This window comes from Vulpes vulpes, chromosome 6 (assembly GCF_048418805.1).
Source record: "Vulpes vulpes isolate BD-2025 chromosome 6, VulVul3, whole genome shotgun sequence".
Taxonomy (NCBI): domain Eukaryota; kingdom Metazoa; phylum Chordata; class Mammalia; order Carnivora; family Canidae; genus Vulpes; species Vulpes vulpes.
In genome coordinates this window covers 77,350,319-77,377,431 of record NC_132785.1, presented here as the reverse complement: position 1 = coordinate 77,377,431, position 27,113 = coordinate 77,350,319, and the positions used below count along the sequence as shown (strand labels likewise).

The 27,113-nt window shown below is 34.5% G+C and overlaps 1 protein-coding gene and 1 pseudogene across 2 annotated transcripts in view; one reads left to right on the top strand and one right to left on the bottom strand.

Moving 5' to 3' along the window:
• Positions 1-3,119: 3,119 nt before the first annotated feature.
• Positions 3,120-3,598, top strand: LOC112935352 (prefoldin subunit 1 pseudogene; annotated as a pseudogene).
• Positions 3,599-7,099: 3,501 nt separating this feature from the next.
• The window catches only part of LOC140599358 (uncharacterized), a 105,862-nt gene continuing 85,848 nt past the window's right edge, over positions 7,100-27,113 (bottom strand). For both annotated transcript variants that reach the window (XM_072761463.1, XM_072761464.1), the window contains one exon: positions 7,100-7,179. The gene's annotated coding sequence lies outside the window, so the exon portion shown is untranslated. The remainder of the gene's footprint in view (positions 7,180-27,113) is intronic.

Sequence of the window (27,113 nt, the reverse complement as noted above, 5' to 3'; positions counted from 1 at the left end):
AGAACAGTTCTGAGATTCAGCCAGGGTGGTGGAAAATTCCTGAGCCAAAGCTGCCTATTAAAACAATCCTACATCAAGCAGGTATGGGTCAGCGCTAGCAGACCCCTTGTGTTCAGTCACTGGCTAGGAGCAGCCCAAGAAAAAATGGCCTTGGAGTGAATGCCATGACAGATCTACAGGACAGCAGCTGGAGGCTGGCAGTTAAGTATGCTTATGTCAACAGATGTGAGTATCACATTTTCATGGATGCCATGCCTACTTACGCAAATTAATATTCACCAGTCATACACTAAGGCAATCTTTTATATATTCTATGAACCTTCTTATTTTAGCTCATTACATATTTTTGCTCAAAAAAAGTATTATCTTCTTAAATAAATGAAAAGGAAATGCAAATATACACAAAAAATCTTCCAAGATTTAAATTACTTATGTACTTTGATCAGGAATTCCAAATAGAAAAATACACTTATGAATACAAAGATATATGTGCAAGTGTGTGGTTCCTGGGAAGGTTGTCTTTGTTTTGGTTTTTGTTGTTGTTGTTTTGTTGTTGGGTTTGTTTGTTGGTTTGTTTTGTTTCTTATGATGCAGCCTCAGCTGAGATCCTGTCCAAAACCACATGAGAGATCTTGAACCAGAACCTCCCTGTTAGGCCAGAAACTGTGGACTCCAGATCCTCAGAAACTGTGTGAGATAATAATAGTTTATTGTTTTAAACTGCTAACTTTGGGATATTTCGATCTGCAGCAATAGATAATTAATATACCCTTCTAAACTGGGTTAGTGGCTTTTAGTGCCAGGAAGAGGTAAGGAAAAGAGTAATAAAAAAAATGTGGAAAAGGGGACTTTTTTTGAACAGGGGCAAAATTAGTATCTCTCTCGGTTCATAGGAGGGTCAAATAAGATAATAAACGTGAAGTGCCTGGCATAGTGTCCAGCTCATAGTAAATACTCAATAAATGAGAATCAGCAGAAGTTATATTTTAAGCAAAAACTCAAAATGCAGAATAACATAGATTACATGATTCCATACATGTCAAAACGTTAATTTGCATACACTGGCATTACATAAATGAAAAAATGTCTGAAAGGATACACACAATACATTTAATAATAGTTAACTTCAGAGATGAGAACTGGTAAAGGACAGCATTCAAGGTGGGGAGTGTTCTTTATGCCATACACAGCTGTATCATTCGAATTTTTTCTACACTAAAGTGTAGTATTCATATACTACTTGTTAAAGTTCTTAAGTAATTGGTCTTGTTACTCAGAATAGCAAAAACAATAGTATTACTAAAGAAAATAATAGTGGTTTAACAAAAGACAAAATAGACTTTTTAAAACAGACACCACAAAATAATAATAACCAAATTAACCATATGTTACTTAATGTGGTTCATCTGAAAAAAAAAAAAAAAAAAAACAAAGAAAAACAACAAAGAATTAAAATGAAAATATTCCTGAACACAAACAGAAAAGAACACAGGGATAGCCATAGTACAGTAGAATTCCAGCATTAAAAAAAGCCAAAGTAGGTCATTTAAAATTGATTAGAGACAGAATTGATAATAAAGGTAAAACACTGCTAACTTCATAATAAAGATAAAACAGTTCTAATCACATAAAGTAAAAACTCCTGTTAACACGTGAAGAAATAGATAAAACACAACTGCCCTGAAAAATCCCCAACAGTCTTTTTTAAAAATTATTTTTAATTAATTTATTTATTTTCTTAGTAATCTCTACATCCAACGTGGAGCTTGAACCCACGACCCCAAGATCAACAGTTGCATGCTCTTCCAGCTGAGACAGCCAGGCATCCTACACATGCAGTGTTTTTTAGATCAAATCAAACAAATATGCTACATAAAAATGGAATAATATGACAATATAACAGCCATATCTATTATTAATTGTGCACTAACTATTCATTAGGCAATATGCTATATAGTCTCATTAAATTCTCAGAACACCCATTTTACACATAAAAAAACAGACTTCCAGAAACTAAGATACCAGTCAAGATTATCTAGAAAGTAAGTGGGATTCGAGTCCAAGATGGATTGGAAAGCCTATGCTCTGCTTAGTGCTACCACAACATAAAAACGGTCATGACTTAAAATACTTTTAAATTCATAGACAAATATTGGGACATATTGGTTTCAGAAGGAAACCATAAAACAAATACCAATGAATTCCAAAAACTGGTATTCTAAAGAATATATTTTCTTATATAAATAAGGATAAAGAATAAAATTCCAAAAAAAAACCCAAAAAAAGAATAAAATTAAAATAATGCCAAGTCAAAACAGTTTTAAAAAAACACTTTCCCACATAAGTCATGTATCAAAAAGATAATGAAAATGAGTATAGAAATTATTTAGAAAATAAATGAACAAACTATAAATAAAAATTTATGAAATAAGATCAAATTCTTACATGGAAGAAAAGTATATTACTTTAAAAAATAAAAATGAATTAATTAAATTGTAAATCAACACAAGAAATTAGAAAAATGCCCAATAGGAATGTCAACCTTCTATAGAGAGCAGGAAGCCAACAACCAAAAATTTTTCAGAAAGAGAAGTAACAAAAATTCAGAGGAGCAAAAATTGAATTAATCCAGAAGTTTTTTTTGGTCAAAGATGATAGGTTGAACTTATTTGGGATTTTTTTGTTTTGTTTTGTTTTTTGTTTTTTGTTTTTTTGTTTTGTTTTGTTTTTTGTTTTTTGTTTTTTGGCTGACAGGCCATGATTTCTAATAACTAGGGAATCCTACATTATAAACTTTGCTTAAAAAATTAAATATGGTTTTATACTGAGGTGAGTATAGTAATTTGACGATTAGGGAAAAGCATTTGGGTTTGGGAGGTTGGCTTTTTTTTTTTAAGATTTTATTTATTTATTCACAAGAGACACAGAGAGAGGCAGAGACATAGACAGAGGGAGGAGAAGCAGGCTCCATACAGGGAGCCTGATGTGGGACTCAATCCTGGAACGCCAAGATCACATCCTGAGCTGAAGGCAGGTGCTCAACAGCTGAGTCACTCAGGCGTCCCAAGAGACTGAAGCATTTGTAATTGAAAACAAGAGAAGAGACCGAGCGAACCAAGATGGCGGCTCCCGTGGATGTGGAGTTGAGGAAGGCCTTCACAGAACTTCAAGCCAAAGTTATTGACACTCAACAGAAGGTGAAGCTTGCAGACATACAGATTGAACAGCTAAACAGAACGAAAAAGCACGCACATCTTACAGATACAGAGATTATGACTTTGGTAGATGAGACTAACATGTATGAAAGTGTAGGAAGAATGTTTATTCTTCAGTCCAAGGAGGTAATTCACAGTCAGCTGTTAGAGAAACAGAAAATAGCAGAAGAAAAAAATTAAAGAACTAGAACAGAAAAAAATCCTACCTGGAGCGGAGTGTGAAGGAAGCTGAGGACAACATCCGGGAGATGCTGATGGACGAAGGGCACAGTAGGAAATCTCCAGCCGAAGCTTCCTGCCCCCTCCCATTCCTGGCTAGGGCAGGTGGGGGGCCCATGTGGAGAAACTTCTCTACTGCCCGGATGGACTTTTTATTTGGATGATCTCATAACCCTGTGTTTTCTACTTCACCATGATACCCTTTCAGACCCCAGTTCTGTATTTTTTATCCTGGCTCTGTCTGCCACCCCTGTCCAGAACACTTTTCTCCCTGGGGGTGAGTCACAAACTCCCAGGAGAGAGAGATGGGAGCCATACAGATAGGGGAAATCTGCCCAAGCCTATGAACTAGTTATGCTTCTTAGACCAATAAAAGGCATGTGTTCCCTCCACCAAAAAAAGAAAAAAGAAAAAAGAAAAGAAAAGAAAAAGAAAACAAGAGAAGACAAAAAAATTAAGTTCATTTCTAAAAATTCTTTTTTAGGAAGAAAAAATTCTCAAAAATATGATTAGAAATGGGAAAGAAAATGATACATTAGAAATGGAGATTAAGACTGAAGAGTGAAATAAGTCAATCGGAGAAGGACAAGCAGTGTATGTTCTCATTCATTTGGGGAATATAAATAATAGTGAAAGGGAATATAAAGGAAGGGAGAAGAAATGTTGGGAAATATCAGGAAGGGAGACAGAACATAAAGACTCCTAACTCGGGGAAACGAACTAGGGGTGGTGGAAGGGGGGAGGAGGGCGGGTGTTGGAGGGGAATGGGTGACGGGCACTGAGGTGGACACTTGACGGGATGAGCACTGGGTGTTTTTCTGTATGTTGGTAAATTGAACACCAATAAAAATTAATTAAAAAAAAAAACAAAAAAAAAAAACAAAAAAAAAAAACAAAAAAAAAGACTGAAGAGAGGCTGCATATAATTTATACATTTCAAATAGATGGCTTTCTGTAAGAATATATGTTACCAATTGACTCAAGAAAAAGTACTTAACATTGAACAATGAAGGTTCAATGAGGTTCTTCTCCAAGAAGAAGGAACTTGGAGAACCTCTTGGAGGTTCTTCTCCAAGAAGAAGGAACCCTCATGCACTGTTGGTAGAAATGCAAACTGATGCAGTCACTATGGAGAAAACAAGTTGGAGGTTTCTCAAAAACTTAAAAATAGAAGGGTGCCTCACTGGTCAGTCAGTATAGCATAGGACTCTTGATCTAAGGGTGATGAGTATGAACCCCATAGTGGGCATAGAGATTTTTTTTAATTAAAAACAGAATTACCATATGACCGAGTATGAATCATTTGGTATTTACTCAAAGAATGTGAAACACTAATTGGTATTTACTACTGGGTACTTACTCAAAGAATCTGAAACATTAAATCAAAAAGATCTACATTCTCCTCTATATTTCTTGCAGCATTATCCACAATAACCAATTTACAGAAACAGCCCAAGTGTCCATCAATTGACAAATGTATAAAGAAGATGTGGTATATATGTGTGTATATATATGTATATATGTATATGTGTATATATATGTATTTATGTGTATATATACATATATATATATAATGCAATATTACTCAGCCATAAAAAAGAATGAAATCTTGCCATTTGCAACAATCTGGGTGGAGCTAGAGAGTATTATGCTAAGTGAAATAAGACAGAGAAAAACAAATACCATATGATTTCACTCATGTGGAATTTAAGAAACAAAATGAACAAAGGAAAAATAAGAGAAAGAGAGAAAAACTAGGAAAGAGACCCAACTATAGAGAACAAATTGATGGTTATGCCGGGGGTGGTGGTGGGAGAATGGGTGAAATAGGTGGCAGAGATTAAAGAATACGCTTATGATGAGCACTGAGTAATGTATAAAATTGTTAAATTACTTTATTGTACACTTGAAACCAGTATAACACTGTATATTAGCTCTACTGAAATTAAAATAAAAAATAAATTAAAACAAATAAAAAACATTGAACAACCCAAAAATTAGAAAAGAAAAAATTCTTTTTTTTCAATAAGTTAAGCATAAATTTATTCCAATATTCTTCTGTACATATGTTTGCAAACATTTACATCTTAATGAAGGAAGATGTTACTTGAAAGCATATTAAACTCAGCTTAGTTTCAATGAGCTAAGCAAAGGACTATTTTTTTAAGTTTTTGTTTAAATTCCAGTTAGTTAACATACAGTGTAATATTATAGAAAATAAAAAATTCTAATTGTCAATTACCTTCCCAAATGGTTCAAATGTCTCCATGAGTTCTTCCAAATTTTCTATATTATTTTTATGCTATATCAATTTCAGAATATTTTTAAAAATGAAATGTTACCCAATTAACTTAGAATAAACCTAATAAGAGAGTCCAATGAAGGATAAAAAAAGGCATTTCATACATATTTCACCATGAATACATATTAAAAATAAAATATTGCCTAACAGAATTCAACATAATATTTAAGCATAATACACCATGACCAAGTAATCTAAAAAATGCAAAGATGTTTCAATATTAATATTTAAAATAGGTCAAATATGAATGTGATTCCATCCCTGCCTTGGTTGCAGGGAAGCTAAGATGTGCATTGATTATTCCATCTCAAGCAACAGCATATATGGACAGACATTTTTAATTTAATTTTAACTTTAAGTCTATTACACTATTACCCTTCTTAAGCTCTCTCTATGATTTCTTCAAATTTTGTTTTATTGTTTTCAGATATGAGTTTTAGTAAGGTGCCTAAAGTCCCATACAAATAAAATAATCCTAAGTACTATTAGAAATTTATCCACAGTAATGTCCATCACAGAATTTTTTTTAAGAAGAAAAAACTAGGGCAGCCCCAGTGGCTCAGTGGTTTAGCTCAGCCTTCAGCCCAGGCATGATCCTGGAGACCCAGGATCGAGTCCCACGTCGGGCTCCCTCCATGGAGCCTACTCCTCCCTCAGCCTGTGTCTCTGCCTCTCTCTCTCTCTCTCTCTCTCTCTCTCTGTGTGTGTGTGTCTCATGAATAAATAAATAAAATCTTAAAAAAAAAGAAATATATTTTTAAAAAAAGAAAAAAGAACTAAAAAGGAAGAAGAAAAGGGGAGGAAAGAGATAGGAAAGAAGGAGGAGAAGGAAAAGTTTTTAAGGATGAAAGAAAATGGACCAAAAGGCAGGCAGTTATTGTCTTGCAGAAGAATAATAGGTGAACTGGTTTTCTTCTCTTGATTTTTCTAATTTTTAAAATAATCGATATAACATAAAATGAGAGCAAACACTCTGTAAGGGAAGGAGAAACAAGAGTCATAATGTATTGGGTGATGTCAAGCTTTTTTTAACATTAACTAAAAGTGCCATTTAAAAAAGCAAGCAAAAATGACATGAAGATCTTCTAAACAACCTGAGTAGTTCTATATCTTGGAACTTTGGTCAAATAAAATATTTTTTCAAAAAGAAAACAAAATAATCTTTACTGGTGAGGTAATATGGATAAGTACAATGCTATAGTACCATCCAGTCATTCTTAATTATGGCAATTGCTGTCTGACAATTTATATAACAATTGTCCGGTAAACTTTCATGCCATAATCACTATACAATTTAATTATTAAACAACAACAGAGAAAAGTCATTCTGTGTGTTACCTCATATTTTGAATATAGAGTTTCCTTCATAATAGATACCGGAACAGAGAATTTGGGTGAAGTTGGATTCCAAAACAACTTTGTACATTCTGGATAAGCAGACACCTTTGAAAATAAAATAAAAGGCTATTAGAAACTAACAAAGTATCTCTAATGTAAAAATCCAAACTCCCATCAGAAGTGTTTTAACTGGCCAGATAGTGACTTGATTGGTTCCACAGCCTCTGAAAGTCTGAGAAAGACAACTTTTCATATCCATCAAATTAGCAGAAATGTGAAGTTGGCAATTCCAACTGATGCCAAGGATGAGGGGAAACTAGTACAACCACACTGGAGGCAAGCTGGCCATTTCTAATAAAACAGAAAATGTATATGCCATATAACCCAGTAATTTCACTTGCAGAAAAATTCTAATATATCTAATAAAATAATAAATTCTAAAATAATAAATTAATAATAAATAATAAATTAAATTAATAATAAATAATAAAATAATAAATTCTAATATATCTAATACATCTCTAATATGCATGAAGAGATATGCACAAGGATGTTTATACAGCATATGAAATAGCAAAACACAAAGCCCGATCTAAATGTCCATTAATAGAAAAAACAGATGAATAAAATACGGCATATAACTAACACTATCAGGCTATTCAAGCCCCAAAATTATAAACCATAGATGAATCTTAGAAGCACAGTACTGATAGTATAATAAGCAAATTTTGGAAAGATGCATACAAAATAGCGTTCTTTATATAAATGTCACTAGAACACACAGAACTATAGTATTTATTATTTGGTGTCACAAATATATCTAATAAAGTATAAAATAATGGACTGAAAAATCGCAATTGTAACAGTAACTGCCCTTGGTTAAGGAGGAAGAGAAATGGAATTGGAAAAAAGTATAAAAGGACTCATTATTTTTAAATTTTCTTTTATTTTAAAAAATCTGAAATAAGCATGACAAAAAGTTAGCATCAATTCTTGATAAAGTGTCCCCAAGTGTATATTAGTTTGGTTTCTATAATTGTTTGTTTATTCAAACTTTTTCAAAATAAAACTTAAGCATAGGTGAATTTTTAGGAAGCTGAAACTATTCTGTATGATACTGGAATTGTGGCTATATAACATTATGCATTTGTCAAAACCTACTGAACTTTAGAGCACAAAGAGTGAAACTTTTGTGTGTGCAAATTTTAAAAAATCATTTAGGAAATCAAGAGGAATCCCAGGATGGAATGCAGAATATAACATAACAATCTAATTCTATTATAAACATATGAAACAACCTCCCTGAAAGGAGTAGGGGGAAAAGTTGCTGACCTTAGTAGCTTTGGAAATGAGTATAGTTTACAAAAGTAAAGGCAAAAGAAATTGTACATAACACTGTACTTTAGTTGGTGAAGTTACATCCTACAGAAATATGATATTTCTATACGGGAACTGAAGAGTTAAGTAAATGGATGGAAGATGGTGGAAGCCAGGGTTATCCCTGTTGGATTAGGAGTTTAGAAAAAAGCAAGGGATGATGATCACATGGTAATGGATTAGAGTTGGAGACATCAGTATGAACTCATGTTTAGCTTAATTTAGGCACAGATGGTTACATGTAGAAATATTTACAGGAGTTAGTATATCATACATATTTCCTTGCTGTGTCAGCTAAGAAGGCCTGGAAGCAACATGCCCCAGTACCAACAAGCACACCTAATGCCTAGATCTTGGTTTCTAATCACATTCTCCAATAAAGTGAACTGTGATTTCTTGTGTAAATGGTTTATCCTATGGACTGGAGCAGGAAATATAAAAGGTGAGCCTGTTTTTTAAAAACAGTGTTTAAAAAAATCTCACTGACAAATTACCTCTGGGTGGTTTAAACTAACAGAAATGTATTCTCTCACTGTTCTGAAGACTAGAAGTCCCAAATCAAGTTGTAGGAAGGCCCATGCTCCTTTGAGGGCAGAATCCTTCCTTGCCTCTTCCTAGCTTCTGGTGGTTGCCATCATCCCTTGACATTCCTTAGCTTGCAGCTGCACCATTCCAATCTCTGCCTCCACTGTCACATGGTCTTCTTCCCTGTGTGGTCAAATGGCATTTTCCTCTTATCAGGACCCCGTCCTATTGAATTTAGGGCCCACTCTAAATCCAGGATTCATCCCAAGATTCTGAATTATATCTGCAAAGACGTTATTTCCAAATAAGGTCACATTCACAGGTACCATGGATTAGAACTTGAACATATCTCTTTGGGGCCACTATTTAATCTAATATTATCATATTAATAATAGGGAAAACAGGAAAACAGGATGTGTAGTATATGGCAAACCTCCATACTACCTTTGTAATTTTTCTTTACTCTAAAACAATTCTACAAAATAAAGTTCATTATCAATAAATAATAATAATAAAGCAAACAATAAAAGAGAAAATTATTTTTAAAAATAGTCAGAGACACTGGGGTGCCTGGGTGGCTTAGTCCTTTGAGAAACCAACTCTTCATTTCAGCTCAGGTCAATCTCAGGGTTGTGGGATTGAGCCCACATCAGGCTGTGCACTCAATGGAGAGTCTGCTGGAGATTCTCTCCCTCTCCCTCTTCCCCTCCATAAAAGGAGACATAAAAACTAATCAGGCATTCATGACAAAATCTTCAAGAAAATGTGGTAAGATTTTAAAAATAACAGCTGTTTGAATGCATGGTATAATTATTGATAATTATATTTCTATTGACTTTTAATAATACTTAATTGGGCTATTCATTTTCCCCAAAAAGATTTTTCACCAGAAAAATGACCTTATATAATTTTAAAGCATCAACTTGCAAGCATTACTGTAGCATTAACTATGAAACCTTAAGAGTGACATCTCCTGAAGTGTGGGTGTTACACAGACTTTTTAGAATAATACACAAAGATCCAAACACAATAAATAAAGATCCACGATTATAAGATGACACAGAGTCTTGACCACTTTTATTTCTCATCAGATATACTTCAACTATTCCATAAACTTGATCACATTTCCTATCTATCAAAAGAGTATTTAGAGAAAAATGGATTTTGCAGTTGCCAGGTTAATTTGTTCACCATATAAATGCAAAATTAAGTTTCTGTCTCACTGTCCTCTGTTTGCTGGGCACACTGTGTCACTCTATGCTGTTACAGACATAGAGCCAGGAAGTCCTTGCTAAAAGACGAACAAAATCTTCTAAAATCAGCTGACAACTCTTCTTCCAAAGATCACCTAGAAATTAAGAAGATTTCAGGCATTCAAATGATAGGACACATACAATACAGTAATTCCTTCCATGTAGTAGATAGACATCCAGCAGTGTAAGCCTCCAGAATAAAATCATTCCCCTAAAATTAAGCAAGACACACTCCTCTAGGTGGGAAGAGAGGAAAATGTATCACTAAGCAAACAGCAACTTTGTGATCAAGGAAAAGCCCAGGTGCACTGTCAAGAGGGCATTTATCAAATTAAACTAGTGAAGAAACACTCATCCTGGTAAATTGATTTCCCCAGCAATGCTCAGAACTTTCTAAGAGAAGAACTAGGAAAATGGTTAGAAATGACAAGGTTGGTAGCTGCTAGTTCTTAAGAGGATAGAGACTGCACAGCAAATGGAATTACCATTAAGCAACCAGCTTGACTTGGTATAATAGCACCTGCACAGCCCCTACGATTACTATGTATATTATAACCCAACACAATAACTCCTGTTCATGCTGATAAGCCAAGGTCAGAACATTCTGTTCACTAAGGGAGAGAGACATGCAAATTAGTTCCTCGTGGTAAATTAAGCTTCATATAAGCGAAACATAAGGATGAACGAGACTTTTCAAAATGTGGTTTGAGACTCTAAAGAGCTCAAGACCTTTCCAAGGGTCTTTTCAAGACCTTTTCAATACCTTTCCACGCTTGAAAACTGTTCCCTCAATTATATTTAGAGCCTTTCCAAGGGTCTTTTCAAGACCTTTTCAATACCTTTCCACGCTTGAAAACTGTTCCCTCAATTATATTTAGAGCCTACTTTCCTTTCCTCTGTGTTGAAGTTTGCACTGATGGTGCCAAAAAAAATAATAAAATAAATCAAGTAAAACTGATGTCACCTTAGCATGAATCAAGGCAGCTGCACCGTAAAAATGTCCCCAAAAAGCAGGAAAAATTAATTTTATTACATCTCCACTTTTAAGTACACATCTTTTTTTTAAAAGCATACATATGCAACCAAATGAGAAAACACATAAAGTGTTTCTGTGGCCATAGTGAAGGAGGATAGTGGTTTCAAGGAAAAACACATGTGCTGTTGTTAGAGTTGTGGTCTGAATTAGCCACCATTTTCATTTGAGAGGACAGACATCAAACTGTTCATTCAGGCTTTAATATACAGAAAGCATTTTCTTGAGAATGAATGAAGAAATCCTGTCATTTCCAATAAAACCATTGAGAGCATGTGTGCCCATGAAAAAAATTAAGCTTTTAGTAAAAATTAGAATTTTGGAAAATTCCCAAGGTGTAGGAGTATGGTCAGTGACCACACTGACTCAATCTTTGGCTCTCTATCTTATTCAGGCCTGCACAGTAACCTCCCTCAGTCCCACATATTCCAGGCCATATGGAGGTTAATGTATATCCTGACAGGAACGTGGGAAGGCTTGGTCAGATCTTCCCTGGAGTGCTGCATATAAAGCTCCACTTGTGGTAACTAGTAGAGATGACTGGTACACAGATGACATCACTTTAGATAACTACCCTTTGACCTCACCTCCATGCCCCTCACTCTATAAAAGCTAAGGATTAAGGTCCAGATTGAGGTCCAGATTGGACAGAGAATAGCTGCATAGTGTCTGAGTCATTTGTGCACCCAATCTTCTGTCGGTAAGTTACCCTGAATAAAACTGTGTGAATAGTATGGAGTGGTTTGCTTTGTTTTTCAGTCTCACAGTGACTTCTCAGGCTGGAAGATACTTTACTATCCCTCCTCTACTTTCTAACACAATGGTAAAACATTTTTCTGATAATATTAAAAATAAGATATTTTAATATTACATATATACATAGTGAAATGTATCAACATTTGAAGATCTACATAATGAAGAACAAATATCCAGTGTACAATGTTACAAAATCATAAATGAGTAAAAAATCCACTCAAAGTACAAAACAATAGAGTTTAATGTATCAAGATATGAAAAAGTCATTGACATGGCTTCAGATTTCAATTGCAACAAATATTTTTAGCTGCGGGAATTTTCACTTAATACATTCTCTTTTAGCTACACAAATTATCATTCAATATTACCTTTATAACTAAGTTTAATTGCTCTTTTTTTTTTTGCTCTAATGAAGACAACTTTTTATTGAACTTTTCTGTTTTGAGATAACTGTAGATTCACATGCAGTTTTAAGAAATAATAAAAAAGATCCCATCTATCCTTTACCCGGTTTCCCTCAAAGGTAACATCTTACAAAACTATAGTACAATATCACAAACAAATATTAACATTAATACAGTCAAAAACATTTTCATCACCACAAGGATCCTTCAGGTTGTCCTTTTACAGACATAGTCAGTCATCCAATGCCCCCATCCTGAAATCCTAGAAACAGCTAATCTGTTTTCCATTTCTATAATTTTGTCACTTCAGGAATGTTATATAAGGAAACCATACAGCACGTAATCTTTCAAAATTGGCTTTTTCAGCGTAATTCTCTGAAGACTCATCCTTGTAGTTGTATATATAAAGAGTTCCTTTCTTTTTATTGCTGAGTGCTAGTTGCATGTTCAGTTAAAAAGAGGGAGGGGGGCACCTGGGTGGTTCAGTCAGTTAAGTATCTTACTTTGGCTCAGGTCATGATCTTCGGGTCCTGGGTATATAAATAATTTATACAACTCAACACCAAAAAACAAACCAAAAAAAATCCAACTAAAAAATGAGCAGAAGATCTGAATGGACATTTTTCCAAAGAAGACATACAGATAGCCAACAGCCTCATGAAAAGATGCTCAGCATCACTAATCATTAAGGGAAATGCAAATCAAAACCACAAGATATAATCTTATCTTGTCAGAATGGCTAGAATTAAAAAACAAAAAATAACAAATATTGACGAGAACATGGAGAAAAAGGAACCCCTGTGCACTGTTGGTGGAAAATGTAAATTGGTATAGACACTGTGGAAAACAGTATGGAGGTTCCTCAAAAAAATAAAAACAGAAATACCATGTGATCCAATAATTTCACTACCAGGTATTTGCCCCATTCCAGCCTCCCTGGTCAGCAAGGAGTCTTCTCCTTCTCCTTCTGCCCCTCCACTCCACTTGTGCTCTCTCTGTCTCTCTCACAAATAAATAAATAAACTCTTCAAAAAAAAAAAGACAGATAAAACCCACATAAAAATTATTGAAGTCTTCAATAATTCTTAAGATTATAAAAAGGGTCCTGAAACCAAAAAGTTTGAGGACTCTAGAGAAAAGTAATAGTCAAAGGAAGTTCTTACTTCCTCTCCTGTGAGTTGTAGATAAGGTTTGTGAACACACTGTCTAGTTTCTTGTATCCATTCAGGAAGTATGACTGGTGGTGGTGGAAGGACAGGCACATATTCTTGATTGTGATCCACAACAGGAATTCCTTGCAGTATTCTATAGTATGATAAAAACAATAAACTTTAAACTTGTTTATCAGTGAGTGAGACTCACTGATGAGTCTCACTTCATATCTCTGCTGATATAAACACACTAGCATTTGATATCTGTCCTAGGCAGAAATCGTGTAGAAGTGAGATAATCAGAAATGGGAAATAATTCAATATAATTTATCTTTGGTTCTGTATACATTTTAGTAGTAACCTTTACGATGGTCTTATTATATTGGAATAATAAATTCAACCTGTGAAAACCTGGTTTACAAGAGAAGTAAAAAGGTTTCCACTTTCTGATCACTAAGCCGTTTCCCGCTCTAAGCCCAGAGGAAATGGTCTCATTTCTTAGAGTGAGGTAAAGCATCAGCCCAGGCAGGACTGCCTCTCACATTAAAGCTTTCTCTTCTTGAATCATATATCATGTCAGGATGAACGAAATAACTATGGCATTAAGTCTTTCCTTCTAGGCAACAAACTCTCTCTATATTAGGATATACATGAGACACAAAACTTATAAACAAAAGCTTTAATTAAGCAAAAGAGATGAGCTAAATAAAAATGTGAAGGCAAAATATATTGACTGACAAACTGCTTAAAAATACATTGAATTTGTATTAAATCTTGTATCAATTTGTACTAATTTTTGCACTTACTGTAAAAGAATATAAAATGAGTACAAAATGGGCCTGCACCAACGATAGCTACATCAATTTCACATGGAAGTATTTTTTAAGAGTTTATTTATTCATGAGAGATACAGAGAGTGAGGCAGAGACATAAGCAGAGGGAGAAACAGGCTCCATGCAGGGAGCCCGATGTGGGACTCGATCCAGGGGCCCCAGAATCATACCCTGAGCTGAAGGCAGATGCTCAACCACTGAGCTACCCAGGGATCCCTCACATGGAAGTATTTAGAACCAATGTTACCTCTTTTTGATATACCATTATATGAACAATCACTTTATGAGCCATCAAATATGAAGATTAAGAGTACACAAACCTCCCAACTGACTTAAGTTACTTAATAATATGCTGAAACCCTCAGATCCTATCATACCAGCTCTTAAAAAAAACAGGCTCATGGAGATATGGCTTGCCAAAGGAGAGTCACAGAGAAAAGTCACCTATCTCAACTAGTCAAAATAATTTAATTCAAAGAGAAGATAAAGTTCAACTGCCAATATGGTGAATATAGTAGACTGCCACTCAACACCCAATTACCCTCCTTCTAATGTGCTTTCTTGAACTACTGAACCGCTAAGCCACCAGGGCTGCCCTATTCATTCTCCTTCTATGGTGTCTCTCCTGTCCATTGCATTTTCTCTCATTTGAGTCCTAAGATATCATCTTTGCTGGTTCCTCACTTAGAATCTCTCTCCTCCAATCCATTCTATATACCCTGCCAGGGATGTCATCAGCCACCCCCATCCAAATACTTTAATGACTACACATTGTATAAACCCAAGCTCCTGGGCCTTGCCTTCAGGGTCCTTCATAGTCTGGGCAATATCTACTTGCCAATCCTACTTCCCTTCCCTAACTCCTGGCCAAACCTATATTTGCTATGCTAAAGGTGCCTGAGGTGTCAAGATTACTAAGGGGCAGTAGGGAAGACAGGCAAACCAAATGACAATATAATGCAGCTTAAAAATGATGAAAAGAAGGCTTTCAGATTGCAATGCATTCATGACACCTTTATAAATCCCCCTCTACCTGGTATAAATTCATCTTTCCTTCCTAGTTTTCCTGCTGCATTTGACCTGATTTTTCATCGTAGAATGTAGTATTTTTGATTCTGTGTAACTTTTTCACAGTAGACATAGACTGGTCTGAAGAGAAAAGTGATTCTTATTCATTTTCTATCTTCTATGGATGCAAATGTAGTAGGTACTGAATAAGCATTGTTGTATTTTGGCACAGCAAAAAAGCCTCACAGCCAAAGCCAGTCAGTCCCACACTCTGTCCTGGGGAACTGAGAATCACAGGTCAGTATGATGTACTACAATGGTTCTAAAAGTGTGCTCCCTAACCAACATCATTAACATCACATAGGAACTTGCTAGAAAATGCAAATTCTTGACCCCCATTATACTTAGTGAATCAGAATCTCAGAATGGATCCAGTCATCTGTGTTTTAACTAGCCCTGTAGATGATTCTGATGTACACTGAAGTTTGAAAACCACTAATGTAAAACCATTGTTGTATTACTGAAATCTTGCCTAAAACAACCTGATCATTAGAGTATTCTGGGAGTTTGTCAAATCTATAGCTTCCCAGATTCCCTCCTCTAGAGATTCTAATTCAGGGGGTTAGGGATAGAACCAAGGAATTGATACACTTATCATAGACTCCAGGCAGTCCTTATCCAGGGGAAAGCTAAAATTCACTGATGTGGTGAGAATAGCTAGCTTTTGGAATGAGGCTAAAACCAGGATTTTAGCCCCACTTTGGCCATTTGCTGTGTTATGTGGGGTACATCACTTTTCCTTCTTACATCTCAGTTTCTTCATCTATCTATAGCAACAGTAATCAGGTCTTTCAGGATCAAATGCTTAGAAATAACATATATGAGTTTGCACACAGTGCATGATCAGTATGTGGTTGATATTACAATTAGTATTGCTATTTTCATTGAGGGTATTGAATGAAGGACACATGTCCACCTCTCTCAGAGTAAGTTAAACCTCTTTCCCTGTCTCCTGTGGGCCAGAGATATAAAATGTATTTCTTATTGTAGATTGCTATTAGAGAAGCTTGAGAAGGTTGCTCTAAGCTATGAGTACTTTTTAGAAATCTCTGCATACATATTCTATGAGTTACATAAAAGTGAACATGAGCTACCTCCTGTGAAGCAAAGAGAAGGGTTCTCCCTCCAGGACCCTTCTGCTCTCCTTGCTGTTACTCTAACCAAAAAAAGTCCCCACCACCACACCTTTACTATCCCTTCCTAATGAATTTATCTTGCTCCCTGGGGAACAAAACCTAGAAGAGGATTCACAGGATGGGGCTCACAGCTGTTTTTATACAATTCAAAGAAGATGCATACAGGGATATTTTAGGAGTGCTTATGTGCAAAAGTTTTGCCAAAAATGTACTTACATGCAATAGAATATTCTATTCCACACAATGGTTTTTTTAAGTGCTTATAGTAAGCCACTAAATTGATTCCACAACCCCTTTTTTTGGTCACAATCTACAATTTAGGAAATAGTAATTTACAAAAAAATGTTGTTTGAAAAGCAAACTCCTAGATCTAGAAAAGACTTAAAGAGTTCATCTTCTTGAAAATTTTAGTATATATATAGTATATATATATATATAGTAAATTTCTTTAGTATAATCTTAAAAATTTGTAGCAGAAGTAATGAACACTTTGAATACTTTTTAAAAATTCAGGGAATATAAGCTTAATAAAATAATAAATCTAAAGAAGAATAAGAGGATAACTATACAGATTTTCTCTTTTTTTACAAAATTATGATTACGGAAGTGGGGGATTTTATTTTTAATCACTGTAACTTCATTGTTACATGCAAACAGTGACATCTGGTGGAATGACATTGCTTTGCTTTAAAAAAAATTTCAGCTTTCACATGCTGAGTTATGAAATCAGATAAATGTTCAAATAATTCCTGTTCTTATATTTCCATCTAAAAGAAAAAAACACGAATCTAATATCTCATCAAACACTGATAGTGTATAGTAAAATGACTTCTAACATCCCAATCTGTATTTTTTTAGATATGCTTAAAGCTTACTTAAGTATAAGGGTTATTTGTTAAAAATGGATTTAATTGCAGTTACTATTGATTCTACTTCTAACTCTGACACCAACTGTGATTCAGGGTGAAATTTATCCTCAGTTTCCTCATCCATAAATATGAGAAGGTTAGGCTAGGAAAAGAGTTAAGATCTCTTATGGCTCTAAAACGTACTTCTGTGACATATCCCCAGCTAGACCTCAGACAAGCATTAAGTCTTATGTGCTTTGTATATTTTAGGTCATTGCTGGATTATGTACCAAGGAACAAGGCCAAGTAAGGGGTGGGGGTGGGGTCAGGATTAGACCTAGCCATTGGAAGACAATGCAGGAAATGGGGCATAGTGGGGGAAAGTCAGTTCCAGATACCCACATTGGAAGAAAACACAGAGCAGAAGAAGATAGAATACAATATTCCAAGCATAGTATGACAGACCAGGTGATGGTGCACTAGAAGTGGCATCAAAAATTCTGACATAGGACAATGGCACATTCTAGTGGGGGGCAACCAGTAATGGGGAAAACAAAACAAGGTAGTATTCAGTGAAAGCTTTCAGTAATTAAGTAATTAATATCAGGGAAGTCTACCACAGTTAGCAAGGCCCCAGCTCTGGCCTTGTACTCAGAAATAGGATTTCAATTCTTAAGAGGGAACAAGCAACATAAGAACCTCCACCCTAATATAAAGCAGAAGCCTTACTTCCAATGTTGCATCACAATAGATCAAATATAAAACATCAAGGTTAGGGGTGCCTGGGTGGCTCAATTATGTGTCTGCCTTTGACTAACGTCATGATCCTGGAGTGCTGGAATGCTCAGCAGGGAGCCTGCTTCTCCCTCTCCCGCTGCTTGCCACTCCCCCTGCTTGTGCTCTCTATCTTTCAAAAAAATAAATAAAATCTTTAAAAATATATTAAAAATAAAAATAAAACACCAAGGTTAAATAAAATATCCATATCTCAAACTATTCAACTAGAGCTTCTCAGATTCTTTCTAGCTAATATCCAGATTGGTTCCAACAAGATAAGAATAGTATTCAGAATGAAGCCTGAAAAGAAAAAAATGAGAGGATCTGCACAAGTTCACAAAATAGTGGGATAGAATGGTAACTATATTTAGAACCAAAGAGATGTAGGTCTGAATCTTAGCTTTTATCATCCCTATATACAAGAACTAATCATTTAATCTCTAAACTACATTTTCTTCATATGAGAAATGGAATGGTTTTATCTGTTTATATAAAGTTGTTGTTAATACTAAATTATATTGGGACACTTGGGTGCTCAATTGGGTAAGCATCTGATCCTTGATTTTGGCTCAGGTCATGATCTCAGGGTCCTGGGATCGAGCCCCATGTTGGGCTCCATGCTCAGTGGGGAGTCTGCTTGAGGATTCTCTCTCTCTATCCTCCTGCCCTTCTCTCCACTCAAGTCCTCCCCATCTTCTCTCTTTCTTCTTCTTCTCTCTCTCTTAAATAAAGAAATCTTTTTTAAAAGTACTAAATTATATAATAAATGCACCTCAATCCATTTTCTTTTTTCATATTCAAATATCACCACAATATTTAGAAGATTCAAATAAAATCTTTGAAATGTAAGCACACTATATATAGTTAATTTGTAAACTATATGTAGTAGAGATAGTAAGCCAAAATAATTATTCATGTGTATTTCAGTTTCAAAAAAAATCCTCAAAGGAATATAAACTGCAAAAACATCTTTAATATCATTTTTATAAGATATATGTATATATATATGTACATGCACAGAAAAAAAGGCCTAGAAGTATCTTTGCCTTATAGACAACCAATGAAAAAGGCTGGCCTCAGGTATAATAGTTAAGAATCACAGGGAAAATATGTAGAGGCAAAATTATCAGAACCTGGTCTGTCTTACTCCCAACAACTTCAGGATTCTGGATGACTAAATCAGTAATATTAAACTGTATCTTCCAGTGCTCCTACTTAAGATCTAAACATAGTATTCTAATGTCTCCAAGATGAGCAGTCAGGAAATGCCAGGTAAGTCTATCTGGTATTAACTTTGGGCAACCAGAAATGACCTATCTTCATTCAAAGTGTGCAGTGTATACTGTAAAGTATACATAAAAATCAAATATGAGTTCTGTGAAGAGAGTCTGCAAGTATAAGAAAGAAATATATCATTTAAAAGTTATATGAAGAACATACTTTTGAAAATAATTTATTAAACAACTCAAAAAGTATTTTATTTTTTAAAAGATTTATTTATTTGTTTGAGAGAGAGTGTGTGTGTGAATGGGGGAGGGGCAGAGTGAGGGGGAGTGAAACAGATACCCCACTGAGCAAGGAGTTTGGCTCAGGGCTGGATCCATCACAAGGAGACCATGACCTCACCTGAAATCAAGCATGCATTGCTCAACCAACTTAGCTATCCAGGCGCCCCTCCAAAAGTGTATTTGAGGGGATCCTTGGGTGGCTCAGCGGTTTAGCCCCTGCCCTAGGCCTAGGGCATGATCCTGGGGTCCTAGGATCGAGTTCCGCATCATGTTCCTGCATGAAGCCTGCTTCTCCCTCTGCCTGTGTCTCTGCCTCTCTCTGTGTGTCTCTCATGAATAAATAAATAAACATTTTTTTTTAAAAAAAAGTGTGTTAGAAAAAGCGTGCTTGCTTGACAAAAATTTATCAAGTAAATTTTTTCAATTCTTTCATGAAACATGCAACAAAAGTTCAGATAAGACAAAAGACTTAGATTTTTCTTAAGACAGTAACAGAATTAAGAAAAAAAGAAAATGCTATAGCAGTATTAAAATGGTAGTTAGAAGAATTTTTTAAATTTATACTGCAGAAAATGAAACAATTGATATGGAACAAAGGTTTGGGAAATGAATGTAAGCAAAGTGATGATAAATGTAGAGGATAGATAATAAAGATCCAACATATGGCTAATGATAAACCTGAAGAAAGTCACCAAATAAATAGAATGGAAATACTATTTAAAATAAGATTAAAAAAAAAAATAAAATAAAAAAATAAAATAAAATAAGATAGAAAAAGTCCTAAACTGAAGACCTATATTTGCATATTAAAAGGGCTTTCTTTGTATCAGGAAAAATTAATTTTTTTAGGAAAAATTAATTAAAAAGCAATCCACACTGAAACATGTGCTAGTGAGATTATTTAAGGTAAAATTTAAAGTCCAAGAAGCATCTAGGAGGAGTGGAGAAGAAACAGATTACTTGCAAATAAACTAAAAGCAGGCTGGCTTCAGATTTCTATCTCATAACATTAGATATCAGATAATAATACAAATTAAAAAACACATGGATAAATATTGGCAAATATGACAGATTATAGGAAATAGCCAAGAACTAAAACAAGAAAAAGGGAAAGAATATAAAGTAAGATGACAAGAGTAATATCAAGTATATCTGATATGACAATAAATGAATAAGGGGTGATCCAACCTATCATAAGAAAAATTGATTGGCTAAAAAAAAAAACATTACTGTCTATGCAATCTACAAGTGACACAATTAAGAACAGTTAAAAATAAAAGGGCAAATATATACCATATAAAGCAAGCAAAAAATAGGACAAAGTAGGGTTTCACTTTTTATGGAATTAGTGTACAATTTATAATGAAAACAAAAAGACCACAGTCAACAGTTTCTTTAATTTCCTTCCACACACACACACACACACACACAAATTGTATATAATCATATTTCTGTTTATATATTTAGTTCTACCTCCTTTCAGCACATAGAGCACTATCTCATTCTTAATCATGATTGTAATATATATCATCATTGGATGTACCATAAAAAAAAATCTTCCATTGATAAACACCCAAGCTGTTTCCAGTTTTTAATTATTATAAGGACAATGAACATCCTTCTGCATGAATCTTAGTAAATGATAGTCATCAACATATAAATAATATTTAAAACTTTGGTAAGTAGGGGAGAAAAGAGGTCCTGTATAAGTTTGGGCAATCCAATGTTTTGAAGTCAAGAGATAAGGAGACACCACCAACAAGGTAGACTTAAGAAGGCAGAAAGGTAGAAGAAGGTAGACTGAGAGGCAGAAAGAGAACCAAAAAAGAGTATAATCCAAAAGGTCAAGAGATTAAAGTGCAACTGTGCAAAATGCTACTAAAAAATCAAATTGAGAACTGTGTATCTTATAGCAAATCTGATAAGGTCATTCTTCCTCAAAAAACTCTATCAATGACTTCCCAGTACACTGAGAATAAGAATCTCTCCCCCAAGACCCCATATACATGCCCTCACACACACATACAGGGTATCTGTAAAATCCTACATGATCTTATTCATGCCTTTACTCACCCTCCATTACAACACTGCTCCTCCTGTTCTCCAATGCTAGACTTCTTTCTGATTCTTAGATGAGTTCTAACTGTTCACAACAGGGACTCTCAAACGTCAATGTACATTCAAGATATCTGCATTTCTAACAAGTTCCCAAGTGATGTTGATTCACTCTTCAGGTTGCAATGTATCATTTCCTCAAACCTTCCAAGATAATCAGGAAATCTTCCAAATTTCCACAGCACCCTGCACATCTGCATATTAATTGTTACATTCTGGGATCCCTGGGTGGCGCAGCGGTTTGGCGCCTGCCTTTGGCCCAGGATGCAATCCTGGAGAACCGGGATCGGATCCCATGTCGGGCTCCCTGCATGGAGCCTGCTTCTCCCTCTGCCTGTGTCTCTGCCTCTCTCTCTCTCTCTCTCTCTCTCTCTCTGACTATCATAAATAAATAAATAAATAAATAAATAAATAAATAAATAAATAAATAAAATTTAAAAGATATGAGCTTAAAAAAAATTGTTACATTCTGGATAAGTAATTTACCACCTATTTTTCTGCTAATCTCCACAATTCCCTGAGGGCAGAGATTATGTTTCTATTGCTAGCAGATGCTTCCCTAGTGGGTAACTATGCCTGCCACACAGTAGGTACACAAAGATATTTGCTGATTGATTTAAGTGATTATTCAGATCTGTCTTGCTTGACATGAAAAGATAATTATAATACAATTTAAGAAATCAGGTTACAAAACATTAGGTACATAGCATTATCCCCATTTTCTTCTATGACATTTATTTGTATAGATTTAAGTCTGGAATCACCTATTTAAGAATGTAAACAGTATTGTCTCTGGATGGCAAGATTTTGAATTTGGCAGTTGTTTTGCATTTTTTTGCAAATTTGCTAAAGTGTTGTATTTTTATTATTTTGTAACAAAATAAATGAAATTAAACATTAAATTCTGACATTTAATCTTTGGTTTTCCAGTTGTTGCACTTGCTGCTGTTTTAGTGTATAGAACTAACAGTCTGTCCACATCTTTTCAAAATGTGACTAAGAATTTCTCTTGTAATTTGAAGCCAGGTGGAGGGTTAGGTCTGGGATCTATAGCCTAAGTACTACTTACCACCAGGAAGCTGGCTATAAGTTGAACCTGACTTGAAAAGGTCAGCCAATGTTTGTAAGACAGCATTTTTTGCCAACTCTTTCTTTATTGATGGTGGATCAACAAAATACACAAGCAATTTTACATAGACAAGTCAGTGAAATAGAACATAAGTCCATAAATAGACTCAGTAACACATTGGAATTTAAGGTATGAGAAGTTGGCATTTCAAATTAGTGAGGAAATAGGATTATTTATGGAATAAATGATAGGCAACTGCTTTGTCATTTGGGAAAAAATAACGCTCATCATTCTTACCAAATTAATAACAGATGGATCAAGGAAAGCTATAAAATTACTAGAAAAAATATGAGAAAATACATTAATGTTTAAATAAATTTATGTTTAAATACATTTATGTTTTCTAAAAATGATAAAAGAATAGAACACATGTGAAGTGATTGCTTGTTTTTATTACATAAAATTAAAACTTCTGGATAGCATAAAACACCACAAACAAAATTAGAAAGCAAAAAACAAATTAAAAGAAAATATCTATTACCTATAACAAATAATTAAAATCTTTAAATAAAAAAATCACTTATAAATCAATAAGGAAGAAATGACTCAATAGAATAGGAATTGATAATTCTCAAAAGGAGAAAAATAGCAAAAAGACATCTAAAAGTGTGCTCACTCTTACTAAAAATGAATAAAAATATAATAATAAAAAGATGTTTCCTCATCAGATTAGAAAAAATCAAGAAGATAGACAATTAATTGTTTGATAAGGGTGAAAGGAAATGAACAGTATCATAAATCACTGATAGCAGTAGAAGTCCATATAATTTTTCTGGAGAAAAGTTGTATCAAAAAGTTTAAGTAAGTCCACACTTGGAATCTTCTTACACAGTAGCTTGGTTAAGTTAGTAAATAATATGAAAATATTTAAATGTTCACATATAACCTTGGGTGAAAAATCAGTCTATAGAATTCTATACATGGTTTAAACAAATTCACATACAAGAGATGTTAGAAGGCTATTCACCAAACTGTTAACTAATCTAAGTGTTTAAACACTTTTCATGTTTTACTTTATTTTAAAACTCCAAATCTAAAATTCCATGCTAAGAATTCTAACTAAACAACTATAAACTTCTCTTTAGAGCACAGAAACTTTAGGGATGCCTGGGTGGCTCAGTGGTTGAGTCTGCCTTTGGCTCAGGACATGATCCCGGAGTGTCGGGATCGAGTCCCATATTGGGCATCCTGCATGGAGCTTGCTTCTCCCTCTGTCTATGTCTCTTCCTCTCTCTGTCTCTTTGTCTTTTGTGAATAAATAAAATATTTTTAAAAAAATAGAATACAGAAACCTTAAAGGAAAATTATAAGCAATATGAAACATTTTTTATAGTTCTCATCAAAATTGCTATTTAGCAAGATAAATGTAAGTTTGAACAATATATTGTTATTTTAAATAAACCTAACTATGTACCTATGCTACTCCATTAAAATATCCTTGACTCTTAATCCTAGGAAATAAGCTGAGGGTTATTGGAGGGGGAATGGGGGGACAGGTAACTGGGTGATGGACATTAAGGAGGGCACGTGATATAATGAGCACTGGGTGTTATATACAACCGATGAATCACTGACCTCTACCTCTGAAACCAATAACACATTACATGTTAATTAATTGAATCTAAATTTAAAAAATTTTAAATACCCTTAGTGTTCACCACAAATAACAATTACTATATGCAGAATTAGGAAAGCATTAAAATGATATAACCACAAAAATTGTTATGCTTTGTTGTTAACTATTCATCTCACAGAAAAACCAAAAAATCACCAGATGAAAGGGGATTCATTTTGTGTTTACAGTTACCTTTCTTGAGAACACTTATTAGTGCAGAAAAAATTATACATTTCTCCGAACTTGTAGGCTCCGCAGACAGATATATTTTGAAAAGGTTAAGCTATGTTTAGCAAGGTAATCCTCAAGAGATAGATGCCAGAGAATTAAATATTCAGTACTTAAATTAACTTCTTATTTGGTACTTAGGAACAAATTGCCAAGAATTATCATCATCAAATAGAACATTTATTGACTCTCTTGGAAAAAGAATGATCTACTTGAAGAAAAAAAAATTTAGAATTGGAAAGGAACCAGTATTTTTAACACTTTGCATGACTAATAGAAGCTGTAACTCCTCAAAATATTGCTTAGCTTACAATGCCAATAGAAATTATTCAAAATAGTAGTTCCATGACTACTAGATTATGTTTATATCTTTTTTTCCAACTCGCAGCTTTAGGCTTTTAAAAGATATTCCAACAGTCATATAGAACTGTTACTTTCTACCAGAGAAGCAGGAAGTTTTGAAATTTCCAAAATTCTTCACATTTAATTTGTTTCAAAATTTTCAAAACACTTACTGATAAATCAAAACTAAAAGACTTCGATGTATAAGATTAAATTAAATCCTTGAAAAATATTTTTGCCTCAACAGAAAATAAACATGAGAATAACCTTCTTTTAGGAATTTAAATTGAATTTCATTGTGATTACTGAACACAGGGAAACCAGATGATTTTTAAGCCATGAAAGAATGCAATAAAATATTACAATTCTTACTAAAACTCAAGTTTGAAGAAATGAGCTCAGAATAGACCATGAAAATAGTGGGTTAGTTACTAATAATTTTGTGATAGCTCATGTAATTAAAAGTGGTCTTTTAAAATATCCTCATATTTTAATGAAGTATTTAAAATATAATACTTAAAACGTTTCTATTTAAATTTAACTTAGTATTTAATGTTCTCAATATTCTCAGATGTGTAGTAGATGATGTTTCAGGATTCCTATCAGCTCTTCTGAAAAGCAAGAGACTTACAAATATGCATTGTCTTTTTTTTAAGATTTTATTTATTTATTAATGAGAGACACACAGAGAGAGAGAGAGAGAGAGCGCGGGGGGCACAGACACAGGCAGAGGGAGAAGCAGGCTCCATGCACGGAGCCTGATGTGGGACTCAATCCTGGGACTCCAGGATCACTCCCTGAGCCGAAGGCAGACGCTTAACTGCTGAGCCACCCAGGCATCCCATGAATATGCATTCTCAATGGGCAGGTGATATTGTCCCCAATGGGGTGAAAGTTGTTGCCTGGGTAGGGAGATGATGAAAGCTTACTCTTTTTATGTATATGGCATACATACACATACACACAGACATGCATATAAATGTATATATGTATTTGTGTGTGTATGTGTGTAATAGATACAGTCCCATAAAAAGATGCAACATTTATCTAGGATATTAAAATTTAATGGAGAAGGGCAATTAGGAGGAAAAGTCTAAAAGCCCTCCTTAAAGGAGTGATAATGAAAAAAAGTTTGAAAAAAACTATGTTAGACACATCTGTATTCTTATCACTATCCAAAGATGAGAGCTTGGGCAAGCAACCTGATATTACAGAGCCTAACCTTCTTCAAGAATAAAATGGAAATTATGACTTTTTATAGTTGAAGACTTACAAAGAAAAAATGCAAAACACACCACATAGTGTAGGAATGTAGTTTCTGCTAAATAAATGTGAGCTCCCTTCCCTTTTCTCCTCTATTATGAGGATGTTATAAATTACATGCTCACAAAAGAATATTCAGATGACAAAAGGAAAGTGAGACATGAAGAGAAATGGAAGAAACTCCACAGGCAATGAGTTTTATACATGATCACTGGACTTAAGCATGTCCAATGGTAGTGTGAAATCTAAAAGAATGACTTTGTTGGGTTTTTTTTAAGTTTTTTTTTTAATTTATTTATTCAGAGAGAGAGAGACTGAGAGGCAGAGACACAGGCAGAGGGAGAAGCGGGCTCCATGCAGGGAGCCTGACGCGGGACTCGATCCTGGGTCTCCAGGACCCAGTGCTGCAGGCGGCACTAAACCGCTGTGCCACCGGGGGTGCCCTAAAAGAATGACTTTGAATCTCAAATCTGTGATTTTCTTGACTGTATAAGCCTAGCAAAGTGGTTTGATTTTTATGAGTCACAATTTTCACATCTGTACTGCAGAGTTGTTATGAAGAACAAATGAGCTAAGGTATGTGACACTTTTTGGTAACTAGACACCACTAAACTAAAGTTACCTTATAATAGGCCACCATCTATGTTATTAATAGCTGGAAATGAAGACACTGTCCAA